The sequence below is a fragment of the Geotrypetes seraphini genome, chromosome 2 (assembly GCF_902459505.1).
Source record: "Geotrypetes seraphini chromosome 2, aGeoSer1.1, whole genome shotgun sequence".
NCBI classification, from domain to species: Eukaryota; Metazoa; Chordata; class Amphibia; order Gymnophiona; family Dermophiidae; genus Geotrypetes; species Geotrypetes seraphini.
In genome coordinates, this window is record NC_047085.1 from 107,804,102 (window position 1) to 107,821,834 (window position 17,733).

Sequence of the window (17,733 nt, forward strand, 5' to 3'; positions counted from 1 at the left end):
GTGATTAGTATGTGACCTAACTCCTTGGGAAATGTACCTGACAGTAATAGGGAGAAGAGCCAATGGTATAACATGGCTTTGAAAGTGACTGGGGCAGCTTTCATGACGTTTGGAGGGCAGCTGTCTAACCTGCAGTATGAATCTACATATTTTGAGAAGAATTTGCTGAAGTGATTCCAGGTAAGGATAGAAAAGTTGTTCCAGTACATGTCTACTCTGGGTTCGTTTGTGTGTTGGGCGACTGAGTAGTTCAGATGGTTGGTTGTGGAGGGTGGTAGGTTGGGTCTTAGGATAATGATTTTGTTGTTAAAAAATTCAGCCAGCACATCTGCTGAAGGTGGGGAGTCTGTGGTGTGGTGTGAAAAGGCCTGTATATCATAGAGATTGTTAACTAGTTTAAATAGGTTCTTGGCGTTGGTGTTGGGATAGTCTATTTTTTTTTTGCGTAGAAATTTGTGCGTTTTGTAGTTATAAGTTTTAGTTTTAGTCTCCAGTGTGTTCTTTTTATGTTATCACCAGATTTCAGCCATAATCTTTCCAGTTTTTGTAATTCTCATTAGACTGTTCCTAGTTCGGCGTCAAACCAGCCATCTAGGTTTTGGTTTCTCGTTTTTCTTAGTTTGAAGGGGGCCATCTTGTTAAGAATCTGTGTGCTTGTATTGGTCCAGGTGTCAATAGAGGGGGGATTTGAGTCTGATGAGATATCGTAATGTGACCAGACTTTCAATGTAACTTGCTATACACATGACTTTTTGTATTGTAATTTGTATACATACTCCTTACTTTGTAATTCTCCTGGAAATGTCCAGACTTCTAATTTGTAATCCGCTTAGAACCGCAAGGCACAAGCGGAATAGAAATCACTAATGTAATGTAATGTAATTCCACTGGATTTACCAATCCTCTGGTGGCTGTCATTGTCCTAATCCTTTTTTTCTCCAGGGGCTTGGTTGGGGAGCGTTTGGTTTGCCAGTTGAATTGGAAATTGCATATACGATGGTCCGACCATAGGGTGTCGGTCCAAGTGGTTTGGTGCCAGTGTATTTTGGGATGGGCTGGGACTTTAGAAGAAAAGGTAACAAGATCTAGTTGGTGTCCTTTTAAACTAAACTAAACTAAACCTTAAGTTTATATACCGCATCATCTCCACGGATGTTGTGGAGCTCGGCACGGTTTACAAGAACTTAAAATATAGGAAGAGAAGGAAAAAAAAGGTTTACATGAACTTATATATAGAAGAGAAGAGTAAGGGGGGATAGAATTACATTTTAGTGAAAAACCAGGTTTTCAGTTGCTTGTGGAATAATTGGAGGGAGCCCCAGGTTCCGCAGCGGGGTAGTAAGGTCATTCCAAAGACCTGTGATTCTGAAGAGAAGGGATTTTCCTAGTTTGCCTGCACAGCAAATACCGTAGAGAGGGGAAGGATAATTTATACCTTTGGGTGGGTCTGGTAGGGGAGGCACAAGGAAGTCGAGAGAAGTGATAAAGGATAGTAAATCTTTGGTGTCGCCCTGCTCAGTCTGCTCTAGGTGAATGTTCAGGTCACCAGTCAGTAGGTTGTAGGGGCCAGCAGTTGAGTTTGTAAGGAGGAATTCGAAGAAGGTGTCCTTGGCAGTGGACCATTTCTTGGGAGGAATGTAAAATAGTGTGATGATTAATGCCTCTTCTAATTTGTCTGTTCAGAGTTTGCAGGAAAGGATTTCCATGTCCACTGAGGAATTCGAAGCTATGATGGTGGATTCGTAGGAGTCTTTTACAATGACGGCTAGTCCTCCCCCTCTTCCCCTGCTTCTGGGTAGAGAAGTGATTTTGAATCCAGGTGGGAGGCACTCGCTTATGATGATGTCATTGTCAGCGATCAGCCATATTTCCGTTAAAAGGACGAAGTCAGGGTTGGTCTCTTCGAGCCAATCTTTGACCAGTTGTGACTTATTCCTAATGGATCTGATATTAAGGTAGAAACCTTGGACCTTTTGAAAGTGGGGAGAGTCAGTTGTGGCTGAGAAGGGGACTTTCCTCAGCTTCCGCTGGTGTTTATGGTGAGATCTGTTAGGTTTACGTGAGGGTGGTAAGAACAGGATTTGAAAAGGTCCCTTTTCGGAGCAGTTGTGAATGAATCGAGAAGCAGGTCTCTGGAGTTCTAAAATGGTGTGACAGGGTCTAGTGAGGATTGGGATTGGTGTGGAGTAGAGGGCATTGGCTGACCTGTATTTGTAGCAGGTCCAGTAAAATATGAGAAATAGTATTAGATGTTGGTTTACAGAAGCCATTATGTAGTGAGACAGTGATTGGATAGACAGCAGAATCTTATCAATTATCCTGTAGATTGGTTGGACATGCAGGTATTTGACTAAATTAACAGTCAGTTGGCTAAACATGCAAATTTGAGAAAAAATATACATGCAGGAAAAATACATGCAGATACTTATCAGTCTTCAGTTAATGGGTCTGTGAGTAGGTCTTCCAAGATAGGACAGACTGGTGGTGCAGAGTTGGCAGATCTGGTGCTGATGGGTGGCTGCGCCATTCCCGCAGATCAGTTTAATGCTCCCGCAGGTTAGGAGGAGCAGGGTCGACTCGCACTCTCAAATGGGGGGGGTAGTTTCGATGGAGGTTCTGTGGAGGAGCTGGCCTGAAGCTGCTGAACGCTGCCGACTGCAGGTTCAGCTGTGGATGGGAGGTCTGTCCGGGATTTTTTTCAAATTTGTCGCTTCACTGATCCAGTTGCTTCACAAAGGCGCTCACTAAAGCGCAGGCGCCTTTGCCGTGCGCCTTCGCTGGTGCGCCAAACAGCTGTGCGCCGTTGGCAGTGCTTGTTTTAAAGGAAGAAGAATCACCGGCTGGTTTGGGGGAGGGACGGAGCGACTCCCACACCTGCAGGATCAGGCTCCTGCCTTTCCTGCCCGCTGGTTTTGGTGCGGAAGAAGAATCCCCGGCTGGTTCGGGGAAGGGGTGAAGCAACTCCCACACCTGCAGGATCGGGTTCCTGCCTTTCCTGTCTGCCTGCCCGCTGGTTTTGGTGTGGGAAAAGGCAGTACTCTGCTGGCGGTGCTTGTTTTAAAGGAAGAAGAATCCCCGGCTGGTTCGGAGGAGGGGCGGAGCGACTCCCACGCCTGCAGGATCAGGCTCCTGCCTTTCCTGCCTGCCCGCTGGTTTTGATGTGGGAAAAGGCAGTACTCCACTGGCGGTGCTTGTTTTAAAGGAAGAAGAATCCCCGGCTGGTTCAAGGGAGGGGCTGAGCGACTCCCACGCCTGCAGGATCGGGCTCCTGCCTTTCCTGCCTGCCTGCAAGCTGGTTTCGGTGCGGGAAAAGGAAGACAGTTAAAGATTTTTGACTCTAGTAAAAGATGGAACTCTTACACTACATTTTTACTCATACCTAGACTGTCACCAGTCTGCTGGAAAACAAAATTGAGACACGGTTTTGGAAAAGAATTTGAGTCACAGTTAAGATATACATCCCAAAATTGCTACAGTACCCCGCAATAAGCAATTTTTTTTTTCTGTGGTAACATTAGTCCTTACCACAGCTTTGTAAAAGGGCCCCTTAAAATGAAATTTAGCAGTTAGAGAACAGGGCAAAGCAGTTTAAAAGGTGGAATTCCCTACTCTTCAATATTCTCAAACTGCCCTCTCTCCTAACTGCCTCACTCCCAACCCCCAACTGACCCTGCAACTCCAAAACCACCATCACACATAATTTCCATACCACCTGCAAATAGCTCCATCCTCAAAAGCTACCCCCATAACTGTCTCTCACTCAAACCCATACTGTACTTTACAATTGCAGTATTTCTTTAGAGTAAAATAGAAATTGAAAGCTGATTGTGGGAGCAGGAAAAGTAAAAGAAGCAACAGGTTTTCTTAGACATATTTGGTGCACAAGAAAGAAGCCAAAAAAAAAATCTAAAATTAGATAAAGAAGCTGAGCTGAAGAATTATAAGTTGCTATGGATCCTGACACAATCTTCATCATCTTCAAACACAAAATTCTACAAAATAGAAACAAGAATTGAAGTCTTAGCAATGGCATTACCTCTCTCACAAGTTCCAATTTCTATTAATTCCACCCTCTTTCTGAATGTTAACATGTGTCTTATATACAGTATGCTATACCAGTTAATTTTCTTTGAATGGTTTCTTAAATTATGCTTATCCATGTAATTACAGTTAAGTGTATTTTGCATATGCATTGAGAAGACTAGCTCTACAGATCAAAAGGTATGGGCCCATTTTCCTGCAAGCCATTATTATGCTTTGCATGTCATTTGACCCGTATTTTTATGGTAATTGGGCATTCTCAAAACCTAATCAATTTCAACCAGAGTTTAGAAATCTGAATTTCCATGGCAGAATGCATGGCATGTGCACAAAGCATGCTTGTGACATGGCATCAGTATGCTCCAAGGGCATGGGACTGAAAGCACTCGTCCACTCTTAGGCCTCATTTAAATATTCTCTGAAATACCTATGACTTCTGCTCACTTGGAAACAATGAGGATAGGGGATAGAAAGCAGCAGCAATATACACAAATATATTAGGATTTGAATCATGCCTTTTTCAGTAGTAGCTCAAGGTACGTTACATTCACTTTCACCAGCTATTTTTATGTCCTTGGAGGATTCACAATTTGAGCCTGAAGCAACAGAGGGTTAAGTGACTTGCCCAAGGTCACAAGGATCTGCAGTACGATTTGAACTGAGTTCACCCTGGTTCTCAGCCCACTACTTGAACCATTAGGATATCCATTTCTTTTAAAAAGATGGTAATAACTTAGGAAGTTGCAAAGCATTGAAAGCTATTATCTTAGAGGGAAATCTGTCAACCTACCTTATCTCACCTAATCAGTCTGCATAACAACTTTATAAAAAGTATCTGTTTTCATCCGAATATACCTAGGGTATTGGCAAATGATAGAAATGTATAGCTTAGTTTGGTAATCTAAGGTTGCATTTGCCAACTCTAGGCTAATGAAGCCAATCCCTCTTTTTAACTAGTTTACTATTATTATTACTTTATTGAATGTTTTTTAATTGATTCTCTTTTGTATGCTTTTTCAGTTCTGGAAACATGATGATCACTACATTGTCCATTTTAACTCTAGTGATATTGTCTGGATCAGGCCTAGTGTTGCAAGTTGATTCCTAAACTAAAGGCCTCTTTTATCAAACCGTGTTAGAGCTTTTTACCATGGGCTGGTGAGGTAAATGGTCCGATGCTCTTTCAATTCCTATGAGCATTAGAGCATTTACCTCACCGGCCTGCAGTATAAAACTCTACTGAGGTTTGATAAAAGATGGCCTAATGTCCTGAGACGTTTTGGAAGGATTCCAGCATTTCTCTACTTCTACTTGATCTAGCAGCTGGCACATTCCAATTTACATCTGATAAATTTAGGTTCTCCATTAACAGCACCTCATCTTTGCATGCAACACATTGTGTGGCTTCTATCAGGCCAGTATCTATCTCCAACCCTTGATGTGGCAGTCTAGAGATTACACCTATATAGATATTAGTCCCCTTAGGTCTCTTTAAAATAACCCATAGAAATTCATCAACTCCTTGCTCACCTAGTATATGAATGGTCTTTATTGATTCCTTAACATATATAGCTTAAAGCTATACTTCCCCCCCACCCCCCCACCTTTGTATCTATTCAGCCCTTTCTAAAAGGAGTATTTTGTGTAGGGTTACCATATTTTGATGTGTAAAATCCCGGCCACATGGCCATACCCTGTTCCACTCCCAGCCCTGCCTCGTTATGCCGCAGCCCCGCCCCATTCCACTTCTAGCCCTGCCTCATTCTGCCTTTAGCCACGCCCCTAGAAATCTCATCTTTTTATTTCTAACCTCCAGGCAATGTCTGAGGGCCTCCAAACATGCGCAGACACGTGTGACATCATCCGCGTATGCTCAGAGGCTCTCCAGACGCGGCCAGAGCTTTCCCATAACCCAGACAAACTGACTGGTTTTGGAAAGCCCGTCCAGACACCCGGACTGTCCTCTAAAAAGAGGACATCGGGAAACCCTAATATTGTGGTATATTTACTTCCCAGTGCTGACTATCAGTGAACTATAATTCTTCCCAGTCAGTGAGTTTGTTAGAGCGATTGTGTTTTTACGTATGACTTTTCAAGGTATTCCTTTACCTCCTTCTCATTTGTTTCTTATTTGTTCCTTCATAGGAGTTGTAGAAATGTGATTTTTTTCACAATTGTATCAAATATCAACAAAAAAGCAGTGCAATTATTAAATAATTATAAAATCTGAAAAAAATAAAAATGAAGGTGAAGTACTCTCTTGAAATTTAAAAGACATCTTCTTTCGCACCAAGCAGCATCATGGGGTAAAGACCTAGAACAATTGCTTTCGCCCACTACTTATGAGGAATTTAGGAAACATCTGAAAACACACCTGTTCCTAAAGTATCTAGACAATTGATCCTCTCTTCTCTCTCCCCTCTATAGCGATTAACTTGTTCTATTGATCACTCTCTCCTCAAAAATGGATTTCCTGTCCTATTAACCCTCTTTCTTCCTCCCCTCTTAAAGTCAATCAATTTGTACCTTTGCTTAATCTTTGTAAACCGCATAGAACTTCACGGTATTGCGGTATATAAGCTGTTATTATTATTATTTCTAAATTCAAAATTTCAAAAATTTTCCTCATTTGAAAGCATGGGCCAGGTTTTCAAATCCTGCTGAAAACAATGCACACAAATTTATGTCATGCATGTTCTTTGTGCATAGCCTGACTAACTGTGGGGCTATGAGTACAGGTTTGGGAAACCCTGATCTATATTCTTATTTGTCCTCCCTATGACCCTTGTCTAACTCAGCTTGCAACATAAATTTTAAGGTCAATTTAAGTTCACGATGGGATACACTAGTGTGATTAAATGAGTGAAACAATGTCATTTGAAAATCTACTTTACTATTCTACAAAGTATGACAGTAAAAGTTCTTTGTGATTCCGAAGGTTCACCTTCATCTTGTATATTAAATGTAAATCTGATAAAAAGCTTTAAATTCAGGCCTCCAAAATATAATTAGATGAGGGAAATAAAGGGAATTTTTTTTTTTTTTTTTTACAGCAGCTCTTTCTAATTGAGAGAGGTTTATAAAGGCGACCAATATAAGAGGCTTGGGAAGGTTAAATCTCCTAACCATGACCTTCCTTACCACCCTCACATTGCCCCTCCATTGCTGTTGCTGCTTCTAACCATGACCAGACACAGAAGCAAAACAAATATGAAGCTGTAGCCTCTGTACATGTAATTAATTGCTGGCTCAGCTGGTCATGCCTCCTCTGATGTCAATTACCTATTCTGGAGGGGAAAGGACCAGCAGAGTGGTAGCTGCACTTATGAAAGCAGAGGTTCTACACTTTAAAAAATAAAATAAAATTTGCTGCTGCGGCTCTTGAGATGTAGCTAAGATCAGGTGCCGGGGGTGGGGGGGGGAGTTGGAAATGGGAGTTTGGAGAGAAAAGAGACACTGGCTACAAGGAGATAGAAGAGAGAGAAAAGAGGGAGATGCTAGGTGATTGTAACATAATAACATAGTAGATGACAGCAGATAAAGACCCGAATGGTCCATCCAGTCTGCCCAACCTGATTCAATTTAAATTTTTAAATTTTTTTCTTAGCTATTTCTGGGCAAGAATCCAAAGCTCTACCCGGTACTGTGCTTGGGTTCCAATTGCCGAAATCTCTGTTAAATCCTACTCCAGCCCATCTACACCCTCCTAGTCACTGAAGCCTTCCCCAGCCCATCCCCCACCAAACGGCCATACACAGACACAGACTGTGCAAGTCTGCCCAGTACTGGCCTTAGTTCAAAATTTCATATTATTTTTTTATTCTAGATCTTCTTTGTTCATCCCACGCTTTTTTGAACTCAGTCACAGTTTTACTCTCCACCACCTCTCTCGGGAGCGCATTCCAGGCATCCACCACCCTCTCCGTAAAGTAGAATTTCCTAACATTGCCTTTGAATCTACCACCCCTCAACCTCAAATTATGTCCTCTGGTTTTACCATTTTCCTTTCTCTGGAAAATATTTTGTTCTACGTTAATACCCTTCAAGTATTTGAACGTCTGAATCATATCTCTCCTGTCCCTCCTTTCCTCTAGGGTATACATATTCAGGGCTTCCAGTCTCTTCTCATACGCAAGCCTCCAATCATTTTCGTTTCCCTCCTCTGGACCGCTTCAAGTCTTCTAATGTTCTTCGCCAGATATGGTCTCCAAAACTGAACACAATACTCCAAGTGGTGCCTTACCAATGACCTGTACAGGGGCATCAATAACTTCTTTCTTCTACTGGCTCTCTTTATACAACCCAGCATCCTTCTGGCAGCAGCCACTGCCTTGTCACACTGTTTTTTCGACTTTAGATCTTCAGACACTATCACCCCAAGGTCCCTCTCCCCATCCGTGCATATCAGTTTCTCACCTCCCAGCATGTACGGTTCCTTCCGATTATTAATCCCCAAATGCATTACTCTGCATTTCTTTGCATTGAATTTTAGTTGCCAGGCATTAGACCATTCCTCTAACTTTTGCAGATCCTTTTTCATATTTTCCACTCCCTCTTCGGTGTCTACTCTGTTACAAATCTTGGTATCATCTGCAAAAAGGCACACTTTTCCTTCTAACCCTTCAGTAATGTCACTCACAAACATATTGAACAGGATTGGCCCCAGCACCGAACCCTGAGGGACTCCACTACTCACCTTTTCTTCCTCTGAGCGACTTCCATTAACCACCACCCTTTGGCGTCTGTCCAACAGCCAGTTTCTAACCCAGTTCACCACTTTGGGTCCTAACTTCAGCCCTTCAAGTTTGTTCAACAGTCTCCTATGAGGAACTGTATCAAAGGCTTTGCTGAAATCTAAGTAAATTACATCTAGCATATGTCCTTGATCCAGCTCTCTGGTCACCCAATCAAAAAATTCAATCAGGTTCATTTGGCACAATTTACCTTATGTAAAGTCATGTTGCCTCGGATCCTGTAACTCATTAGATTCAAGGAAGTACACTATCCTTTCTTTCAGCAACACTTCCATTATTTTTGCAACAACTGAAGGGAGGCACACCGGCCTGTAGTTTCCTGCTTCATCTCTGTGACCACTTTTGTAAATAGGGACCACATCTGCTCTCCTCCAATCCCCAGGAACTACTCCCGTCTCCAGAGATTTGTTGAACAAGTCTTTAATAGGAGTCGCCAGAACCTCTCTGAGCTCCCATAGTATCCTGAGATGGATCCTATCTGGTCCCATTGCCTTGTCCACCTTCAGTTTTTCAAGTTGCTCATAAACACTCTCCTCCGTGAACGGCGCAGAATCCACTCCATTTTCTCGTGTAACTTTGCCAGACAATCTCGGTCCTTCTCCAGGATTTTCTTCTGTGAACACAGAACAGAAGTATTTGTTTAACACATTTGCTTTTTCCTCATCACTCTCCACATATCGGTTCCCAGCATCTTTTAGTTTAGCAATTCCATTTTTCATCTTCCTCCTTTCACTAATATATCTGAAAAAATTTTTGTCTCCCTTTTTTACATTTTTAGCTATTTGTTCTTCCGCCTATGCTTTCGCCAGACGTATCTCTCTCTTGGCTTCTTTCAGTTTCACCCTGTAGTCCTTTTTGCACTCCTCTTCTTGGGTTTTTTTTATATTTCACGAACACCAACTCTTTCGCCTTTATTTTCTCCGCTACTAGTTTGGAGAACCATATCAGCTTCCTTTTTCTCTTGTTTTTATTAATTTTCTTCACATAAAGGTCTGTAGCCATTTTTATCGCTCCTTTCAGCTTAAGCCACTGTCTTTCCACTTCTCTTATGTCCTCCCATCCTAACAGCTCTTTCTTCATGTACTCTCCCATTGCATTAAAGACTGTACGTTTGAAATCTAGGACTTTAAGTATCGTGCGGCCGCTCTCCACTTTAGCCATTATATCAAACCAAACCATTTGATGATCACTATTTCCCAGGTGAGCACCCACTCGAACATTAGAGATACTCTCTTCATTTGTGAGGACCAGATCCAATATCGCTTTTTCCCTTGTGGGTTCCGTCACCATTTGTCTGAGCAGAGCCTCTTGAAAGGCATCCACAATCTCCCTACTTCCTTCCAATTCCGCAGACGGAACATTCCAGTCCACATTCGGCAGGTTGAAATCTCCCAACAGCAGAACCTCCTCTTTCCTTCCAAACTTTTGGATATCCACAATCAGATCCTTATCAATTTGCTGTGTTTGAGTCGGAGGTCTGTAGACTACACCCACGTAGATAGAAATTCCATCTTCTCTTTTCAGAGCAATCCATATCGCTTCTTCATCTCCCCAGGTCCCTTGCATTTCGGTCGCTTGGATATTGATCTTACATAGAGAGCTACTCCTCCACCTTTTTGACCATCTCTGTCCTTCCTAAAAAGATTATATCCCGGTATGTTTGCATCCCATCCATGTGATTCACTGAACCATGTCTCTGTGATAGCGAAAATATCTAGATCTGCCTCTAACATCAGGGCTTGCAGATCATGAACTTTGTTACTTAGACTGCGAGCATTTGTGGTTATCGCTTTCCAGCTATTTTTCAGTGGTAATCTCCTTTTTCTTATAGATTTTTGTTTCGTTTCACTTTCCGTTGCAATACTAAGAAATGAGTTGCTGATATTGTTTATGTTGCAATCTTTACTACTATCACATCTTTTCTTTTGCCGGGGGTGGTCTCTATAATTGTCCTTCATACATACACCACCCCCACCTTCTAGTTTATATGCCTCGAAACATATTGTCTAAATTTCTCTGCAAGGTTTCTTTTTCCTGTTGTAGTAATATGTAGCCCATCAGTGCAATATAGCTTCTTGTCCTTCCATGTATTTCCCCATCCTCCTATGTACCTGAAGCCTTCTTGATGACACCAATCATCCAATCCCTTCTTGAAACCCAGTAGCGTACTCTGTCTTATCACACCTTCTGGAAGCGCATTCTAGGTATCCACCACCCTTTGGGTGAAGAAGAACTTCCTAGCATTGGTTCTGAATCTGTCCCCTCTTAATTTTTCTGAATGCCCTCTCGTTCTTGTAGTTTTCGAAAGTTTGAAAAATCTGTCCCTCTCTACTTTCTCCATGCCCTTCATGATCTTGAAAGTCTCTATCATATCCCCTCTAAGCCTCCGCTTCTCCAGGGAAAAGAGGCCCAGCTTCTCTAATCTTTCGGCATATGATAGATTTTCCATACCCTGTATTAATTGCGTCGCTCATCTCTGAATCCTCTCGAGTATCGCCATATCCTTCTTAAGGTATGTTGACCAATATTGGACGCTGTACTCCTGATGCGGGCGCACCATCGCCTGATATAACGACAGGATAACTTCTTCCATTCTGGTTGTAATACCTTTCTCCTTTGCTCATCTCCACTGTGTTTGTTTTACCTTTGATAGTTGTGGGGTTTTTGCTTCTTCACTCTTTGTGTTGACAAATAATTGGTGAAAAATATCAATAACTAGGATTAAGAAGAACTAATTGGCACTAATTTGCAGTTACACACATAACTAATGTGACCATACGTCCTGTTTTGAACGGGACCGTCACGTTTTTAGATCGCCTGTCCCGTTGTCCCCAGGCACAGCTATGGTATGCTCTCTCTGAAAACGGGACATTTCAGCGCATTGCATTGCATGCACAGCTTTGGGGCGCTGAAAAGTCCCGTTTTCAGAGAGAGCATACCATAGCTGTGCCTGGGGACAACGGGACAGGCGATCTAAAAACGTGACGCAATTAAAATCAGGACGCGACTCAATTAAAATCAGGACAGGCAATCATGGTGCCTGGGATTTCTCCAAGATAGTAACAGATCAGGTGCTTGCAGCTGCGACAGCACACGCCTTCCCCCCACCCAATGTCAATTCTGATGTTGGAGAGGAAGTTCCTCTCCGACGTCAGAAATGATGTCGGGGAGGGGGGAGGCTGCCAAGTTCCATCGATCCTGTGCTGTATAACTTTCGATTATACATGCAGTACGACTAAGTCTAAGCCTGCCCACGCCCCGCCCAAATCCCACCCTCGACACTCCTCCTGAAACACCTTGTTTAACTATGGTCATTCAGCGGCACTGTGAAGGCCTAGGTCGTTTTTAAATACGTCCAAAACTCAATTTTATTATCGGCACTTGGACATTTTTGGCTGATGATCGTCCAAATGCCGACTTAGGCAGATTTTTGGACGTTTTTCTCTTTTGATTATGAGCCCTAGAATGCTTAACTTCTCTCATGCACAAATTCAAAGGGGGCATTAACATGGGCATGTCTTGAATGCACTTGATAGAATAGTCACATTTACAAGCCCAACTTTCACATTTAGGCATCACCATTTATGCCAGCCGTGGCTAAGGTTTGGTATGTAACTGCTGATTTACGGTAGTATTCTATAAAGAGATTTGGGGCTAGATGCACAAAACATGGTAGTTAAGACTGTGTGAATCGATGCTAGTTAATATTTTGGCCAACTTTGGAACAGCGATTGATTCACCAACAAATTTCCATTCAAATTATTTGCACAGAGGTGGGTGTGGCAATCCCCATCTAATCAGTCATTCCTGCCACTGGATGCTCCCCCACAAGCCCCACACTGTACCTGTGAGAAGTTAAGAACAGGAGGGATGCTCAGTCCTACTGCTTCAAGGTCTGTCAGTCCAAAATGGCGGGCTTACCCCTCCCCGGTGCATCATATGAAGCATGGGGAGAAGCCTAAGGCCTTGATTGGCTCAAACTCCTAGGACTACCCCCAAGGGGAGGGGCTTTAGGCATTTGAGCCAATCAGGCCTTAGGCTCCTCCCTCTGTATCCCAGTATATTGAGGGAGGAGCCAATCAGGGCCTTAGGCTCCTCCCCATGCAACAGATTCAACTGTCTTCTTTATAAGCTAAGTTTATGACAGTTTATACAAATTGTGAAATTTAAAGCATATATTGTTAAATAAGAATCAAGTATACAAGCAAGACTGTGTGATGATTGGGAGAAGAGCTATTTAACAGTGGATTTATTGCTCTCTCAACGGTCTCGAGACGCTTTCTGAGAGGACAGGATATAAATCTAAATAAATAAATATTATATAACTAAGCTATTTCAGCACATATGCTTTTAAAATCAACCCCAAAAGAAGAAAATGTAGAAAGGTTATTTGAAACTTGTTGTGTAAAAGCTGATTTATATGTGTAAAACAGCAGCTTTTTTGAGTTCAAATCTCTTTATTCATTTTGAACAAGAAAAAAAAGACAAAACCAAATAATGCAATACCATTCAAGTAAGTAAAATGTGTTACATTCAAGTCATATTGACCCCCTATTATGAAGCTGTGAGCACAGAAGAAAATGCCTTTAAGTGTTCCTATGCTTTAGTAGGTCTGATGCATGTTTTGTGGATTCACTCGAAGAGGTCTTTTGCAGCAGGTGTTTATGAAATTATTTTCCCAGATTACTTTTGAGATTATGGGTATGCCAAGAGATGCTGGCAAGGATGAGAGGTGCCAATGCCTTTCCTCCTCGCCAGGGCCTCTCCACCTCTCCTATTCTTGCACCCCATTCCCCCCACTGGCATAGTAATAGCAAGCTCAGGGCCCTGTGTGGAGGGCCTCCACACTTGTGTGGACCTTCATGTGATGATGCCACACATGTGTGTGATGTCATCATGTTGATGTCCCCGCCCTCTAGACGTGACCCCGTTTAGTGTGCTGTGGCTTAAAAATGTTTGTGAGATACTGACTTAAATGTATTAAATACAAGATTTAGCAAAATTTCACATTCAGAGGGAGCTTATTAAGGCACCCAGGTTCAAAATGCATTTTTCTGTCTGTCTGAAGTGTTTTTGAATGCCAGAGATGTAGGCATTCATTCAATCATTCTTTCAAAATGCAGATCCAAATGGGCTGTTGGCTGACAGTTATATGTGTTCTGGAGCAGGTGAAAATGCTGATGGGGAAGCTTTTGAACTACACTTCTTCCTCGTTATTCGCGGGGGATACGGGCAGAGCCAGATCGCGAATGGCGAAAAACCACGATTATCCGGCTCTGACTCACCCCCACCTACCTGCCGCCTTCCCGGCCTTACCTGGTGGTCTAGAGGGCTTTCGGGGCAGGAGCGATATTCCTACGCTCCTGCCCCGTGCAGATCGCCATGAGGAAATGGCTGCTGTGAGTTCCCGTAGTCTCTCGAGACTACAATGGGAACTCCCTACAGCCATTTCCTCATGGCGATCTGCACGGGGCAGGAGCGTAGGAAGATCGCTCCTGCCCCGAAAGCCCGCTAGACCACCAGGTAAGGCCGAGAAGGCGGCAGGGAGGTAAAAAATATGTTTTTTTTAATTTTCCCCCTCCCCAGAAAAAAATTGTGATTATGTGAAATTGCGAGTGCAGAAACCGCGAATGGGGAGGGGGAAGTGTATAAGTGTATTTCTGTTTCAAAATAGGAAATATCTGTGTATTATGAAGGCCCACCTGAACCAGGCATAGGATATGTCTCTTTAAATCTGTATATACTGGGGTATCTACAGTACTTGTATGAGTTGCATTTCAAAACTTGCTGCTTTAAAGACAAGAAGGTATTGAGTAAGGCTAAGGGTTGTTAAATGGGAATTGTTGGATAATTATCCTCCCCCTCCCCCCCTTTTATGAAGCCATGTTAGGCTTTTTTATCGTCGACCGTGGCGGTATTAGCTCAGACACTCATAGAATTCTCATAATAGGGGGCCAATATGACTTGATTGTAACACATTTTACTTACTTGAATGGAATTGCATTATTTGGTTTTGTCTTTTTTTTTCTTGTTCAAAATGAATAAAGAGATTTGAACTCAAAAAAGCTGCTGTTTTACACATATAAATCAGCTTTTACACAACAAGTTTCAAATAACCTTTCTACATTTTCTTCTTTTGGGGTTGATTTTAAAAGCATATGTGCTGAAATAGCTTAGTTATATAATATTTATTTATTTAGATTTATATCCTGTCCTCCCAGAAAGCTCAGGACGGGTTACAGAAGAACAAACATAGTTTCAAAGACAGCAGGGAATCTATCCCTTGGGGATTTACTAAGGGCTTCTTTTACAAAGGCGTGCTAGCGGTTTAACGCACGTAATGCCGTGCGCTAAACCGCTGGCCGTGCTCGCCGCTATCGCCTCCTCTTGAGCAGGCGGTAGTTTTTAGGCCAGCGTGGGGGTTAGCGCGTGATGAATAGTCACGCGCGTTAACCCTACTAGCGCGGCTTAATAAAAGGAGCCCTAAGTTTCAAAAGAGGGGACATACATGGTGAGAAAACATATCCCAGGGATTTACCTAGTTTCTACAGACAGTGGGAAATCCAATATATAGGAGCAGCGTAAAACAGGCAAGACAATCAGGTGGGGTAAATTAAATGATCACTTAGAAGACATGCATAAGTCTGATCACTCATAGTTCTCTAGTCCACATATAGGATGACAGGTCCATGGCTGGTTTATTAGAAGAGGAACGTGTTTACTGCTTTCCTGCAATCTAACAGGTTATCCAGAAACCTGATCTGTGTTGGTAGAAAATTCCACAGTTTGGGAAAGAAGTGAGAATAGGACCGCTTGCACACTGTTTTCAGTATGAGGGATCTTCTGGGGGGAAGTAAGTAAAGGTATAAGCGTACTGCTATTCCACATGAACATTCACCTGTGATGACCATGAGTCTTCCTGTAGGTAGAGTGAGGATGGAGTTTGGACTTACATTAACTTAAAAAAAAAAAATTATAAATCATTTGCATGCATTTTCAAGAACATTTTTTTGTGGTAATATTCAGCCACGAGCTTAACTAAGTCCAGTGCCTGGCTCCCAGCATTGAACATCTGGGTACAAATGCTGACTTGGAAGGTAACTGCCACCTTAACTTTAGGTGTTTTCTTAGACAATTAGTAGACCAAATATCTCCACTATCTAGCTAAATTGTGGCTTTCCTTATGATCATTTTTAGCTGAAAGTATACACACATGTTTCCTTTAAAACACACCTGTTTCCTTTGGCGTATTGATATAATCTATGATATCACTAGTTAGGTAACCTGTTATAAAATTACTCTCGGGATATCCCATTAATATAACATCTGACTCTTCGAAAAGTAAACTATTAGATACGAGGGCTGTTCAAAAAGTATCAGACCTTAATTTTTCTTGCTTAAACAAATAAAGCTAGGGAGGTGTGGTTTGGTACAATATGTAGGCGACCCTAATTTGCATGCTGGAATTTTTCCAGCCTACAGAAGCTGTCAGTCGCCAGCAGACAGCCGAAGGGTGAGGAAGTGTAAGTGACCAAATGACAGAAAAAGTTGAACAACGCTACTGCATTAAATTTTGTGTAAAGCTTTGTGATTCCCAAGTGGAAATGATCCGCAAGATTCAACAGGCCTTTGGGGACGAAGCAATGGGCACCACACAGATAAAGGAGTGGTACAACCGCTTCAGAGATGACTGCACATCGGTGGAGAGTGAAGCACGTTCTGGTAGGCCCTCGACATCCAGAAATGAGATCGGTCATTGACCAAGTGAGGACCCTGATGATGCAGGATCGTCGAATCACGATCAGAGAACTTGCAGACGAGGCAAGCATCAGCGCTGGATCCATTCATTCTATTTTGACTGAGGATTTGGGCTTCAGGAGAATTTCAGCAAAGTTTGTACCAAAGCTGCTAACGATCAAGCAGAAGCAACACTGTTTGGAGATCGCACAGGACATGTTGGAAACTGTGAACAGTAATCCCAACTTTCTCAGCACAATGATCACTGGCGATGAGTCCTGGGTTTATGGGTACAACCCAGAAACCAAGTTGATGACATCACAATGGAAGCATTCAAAATCCCTGAGGCCAAAAAACACAAGGCAGGTCCACAGCAATGTCAAATTCATGCTGACCGTCTTCTTTGACTCCAGTGGCATGGTTCATCACAAGTATGCACCACACGGCACAACTATCACCAAGGGGTACTACCAAGAGGTTCTGCATCGTCTTTGTAATGCTGTGAGATGCAAATGGCCGGACCTGTTGTCAGCGGGCAATTAGTAGTTCAGCACGATAACGCACCTGCCCATTCTTCACATTTGATATGGAGTTTCCTGGCCAAACACAACACACCTGTAATTCCTCAGGCTCCCTACACTCCCGATATGGCTCCTTGTGACTTCTGGCTTTTCCACAAGCTGAAAATGCCCCTGAAAGAGACCAGATTTCAGTCAAGAGAAGACATCATCCAGAATGCGACGGACCAGTTGCGAGTAATATCAAAAAAGGCAGTGGCAGAACCACTGGAAGAAGTGTGTGGCAGCTCAAGGGGACTACTTTGTAAGAGATTAGTATAAGATTGTTGTATCTGAATACAAGTATTTTTTATGAATAAAGATCTGATACTTTTTGAACAGCCCTCGTATATTTTAAATCAAAGAGGATCTAAACCCAATAAATCTTAATTACTGGAAAGGCAATCAAACATTTAAAAAGGTCCCCTCTCCCCATAGTTATTCTAAAATGCAGGTAAAGACATAATTCCCATCTTATGCAATCTCACAGGTATATGGCACAATCAATAATCTTGCTCATCAGCACTCAGAGAATTCCCCTTCTGCAACCACTTATGTACATCGAACTGGTTTTCATCCTTTAATCGAAACCCAGGAATCATCTTTCCAAGCAGATTTATACTTCCCCAGGGTATCTACAGTTG